Source organism: Octopus bimaculoides, chromosome 6, assembly GCF_001194135.2.
Source record: "Octopus bimaculoides isolate UCB-OBI-ISO-001 chromosome 6, ASM119413v2, whole genome shotgun sequence".
NCBI lineage: Eukaryota > Metazoa > Mollusca > Cephalopoda > Octopoda > Octopodidae > Octopus > Octopus bimaculoides.
The window spans coordinates 73018199-73021674 of record NC_068986.1 but is presented as its reverse complement, the minus strand read 5'-3'; the positions used below and the strand labels follow the sequence as shown (position 1 = coordinate 73021674).

General features: G+C 37.3%; 1 protein-coding gene across 1 annotated transcript in view; it reads right to left on the bottom strand.

The window, feature by feature from the left end:
* LOC106873653 (phosphatidylinositol transfer protein alpha isoform) overlaps nucleotides 1-3476 on the bottom strand; it is a 68683-nt gene that overhangs the window by 37894 nt on the left and 27313 nt on the right. The gene's annotated exons all lie outside the window — the stretch shown is intronic.

Genomic DNA, 3476 nt, shown 5'->3' with positions numbered 1-3476 from the left:
GTGCGGGTGGCACATAAAAGACACCATTTCGAGCGTGGCCGTTTTCGTGCGGGTGACACGTAAAAGCACCCACTACACTCTCTGAGTGGTTGGCGTTAGGAAGGGCATCCAGCTGTAGAAACTCTGCCAAATCAGACTGGAGCCTGGTGTTGCCATCCGGTTTCACCAGTCCTCAGTCAAATCGTCCAACCCATGCTAGCATGGAAAGCGGACGTTAAACGATGATGATGATGATGATGATATATATATACACACACACACACACTTAAATATACATACATACATGCATACATGTATGTGAGGGTGGAGCATTTTCACACAATTTTCAATTTTGTGATGGGGATAGTGCAGGAAAGTCGTGAATGGACATCAAAATAACTGTTGTAAAATCTTAGAACTTTGTGACAATATCTTCTGTCTCCGCAAATGCATTGAAAAGTGGACCCCACCCTTATTTATGATCTATTAAATACAGTTTTCATTGCATCTTCTTTGGGTAGTTTTTAAATGACTGATGAAATTACTCTAAAATATGACTTCAACATATTTTTTTTTTCTGTGACTATATCTTTTGCCTCCACAAAAACGTCAACATATGCAAAAATATCATAAATATTGTAATTTATCGAATTCAAAAAATTTTTCATGTTGTTGTAAATTACAGCACACCCCTATCCCTCTTTTAGGAGGCAGAAAACAAAGTCAAAGAAAAAAGTATGTTTATGTTGTATCTTAGAGTAATTTCATCACAATAATTTAAAAGCTACCCCAAAAAGATGCAATGAAAACTATTTTATAGCTAATAAATAGAGGTGTTTTTTTTTCACACTTTTCAGTGTGTTTGTGGAGACAGAAGATATTATCACAGAGTTCTAAGATTTTACACCAGTTATTTTGATGTCAATTCACAACTTTTCGACACTACCACTGTCATGAAATTGAAAATTGTGTAAAAATGCTCCACCCTAATGCATATAAGATTTTTGTATGCTTCCTTTTTTTAGGAACAGCTTGAGGTACTGGTGAACAGTCATGATGATTAAAGTTGTGGTTGATAAAAGTTAACTGACACGGAGGACTGGAAGCCATCTGAATATTGGAAAAGATTTACCTGTTTTATTGATTTGCACCGTGGTATTAAAATGCCAACATGATGACTGCTACTTAGTGCACTGTGAACACTATAAAGGCTGTAAGATGTGATATGCATAGCTGCAACAGAGACTACAAAGCCATGGCCAACAAAAAGTGACACAGTAGATGTTCTAACTGCATCTGCAGATCAGAGTTCATCCTCACCGCTTTGAGGCTATGTGAAGCTACTGGAAGCTGTGGGCAATCCCTAGCCAGAAAGGGTTGCTGCCGAAAGGCCATATATGTGGCAGCAGGATTCAGTTCCTTGCCCTATCTTCAGAAAGAATCAGAAGTGGTTGAAGAATTTCTATGACTTCATCAGCCCCATTTTCTGGCCACCTTATACCCTGATTGTAATCCCGTAGGTTATTGTGTGGTGCAGTTGAGAAAGACACTTACTGCCTGCAACACCAAGGCCAAGCTGGCAGCCAAGATCAAGGAGGTGCTTGAAGATTTTCCCAGGGACACAGGAATGTGTGCATCAGGTTCCAAAGCCATCTTGAGGTACATGATGGAAACTGAGGGCAGCTACTTTGAGTAGACTTATCTCCCAGCCATAGTCTCATTGATATTTTTTGATTTCTTAAAATACTTTTATTTTTGGACGGGATATTGTGTTTCCTTTTCCCTTAATGCAAACTGTCAAACTCAGTCCTGTGTGTGTGTGTGTGTGTGTGTGTGTGTGTGTGTGTGTGTGTGTACACAAACAAAATAGGTGCAAAGATGCTAGTATAAGTATACAACAGATGAACAGATTAGTACTAGGAAAATCCCAAACTCTTAAAATTCCAACTACCTAAGGGCAAAAATAATTCCACAGGACAATAGTTGGCTATAAGAACTTGAGTAACTTGAGTTTGTAATAAATAAAATAAAAATTTGGACAAACATGAGTATGGCATTATATCATTTATATAATATACAAAAGAGGGTATATAAATGTAACCATAACTAGTGAAGCAAACATATATTCCTAGGTAGTTGTTTATAGTTGTTTAAAAAATTCAGGGACAGGTTGATGCAATAATGTGCATTGAGTAAACAGGTGTGCAGATTGATGTAGTAATACACATCAAACAAGTAGAAATTATTATTGATACATAAATATGAAATCTCAATACATTCCAGCCAGAGGCTAAGAAGCACCAAATTTTTTCATTCAGGAGTGGCAAGAGTGTGATTCTTCTAGTAGCAGACTGATATTTAAGAGCACAGAAACATCAATAAAAAGATGTAAGATGTGGAGGTAGCAAGGGTGAAGTACAAATAATGATATTAAGAAAGGTTGTGAGATCTAGAAAGATAAGAAGTAAGGAAAGTGAAGGAGAGAGATAAATAAATAAAAAAAAATATATGGAAAAACAAGAAAAAATAATGGAAAAATGAAAGAGCTAAAATTAGTTACAAACAATCAGACAAGTCGAAACATGTAATAAATCAAAGTGTGAGTAAGATACAGTAGAGATGGAATATCACATGGAGTTCAATACAGAAAGGAATAAAAGAAACAAACAACCTAGGCACCCACTCCTCAGTGAGACACATAACCTTTTGGTGGTCTTAATATTTTATAAGTATCCATGTGAGTAAAATATACTAGGCAGGAGCAGTGATAAAAAATGTAAATCGAACAATGAGGAACTATATATATTATACATACACACACACACACACACACATATAAATACATACATACGCATACAACCTCCAAGCAAGGAGTTCCTCAGTGCCCAGCTCCACACAACTAGGTACTTTCAAATGCACTTGCTGATTATGCAACACCTAACCCTGCATTAACAACACTACAACCACAGCTGGGCCTAAATCACAATATCACATAACTTCTGTTTCACATCTTCCAGTATTATATATTGTATCATATGTATTGGAGTGCTCTTTATGTAGGGGAAACAGGTCAAGGCCTTGCTGATCACTTTCAGGAGTACATTTGAAGCATACTACTATGTATCCCTGGCCAACCTGTTGCCACCCACTTCCACACAACAGGCTATTCTATTACTCACTTATCAGCATGCAACATCTCCACACACCATTGATCCACTTAAAAAAAAGAAATGAAAGGCATGTTTCACATATTCAAACTCAGTACCATGTCACTGATAGCTGTAAATCAGTGGTTCCCAAAGTGGGCAGTACTGCCCATTTAGGGGCAGTGGGAAGATCCAGTGGGGCACTGACAAAAGTGCAGTGATAATGGTGTGGCCAAAAGGAAGCGATGGATGTAAAAACAATATAATGGGTTAATTAGGTTAAGTTTTACTTGTGAAATACAGTGGTTTTGAATTTGCTACAGAAAGTGGACTATGTAGTTGTGAATGGGG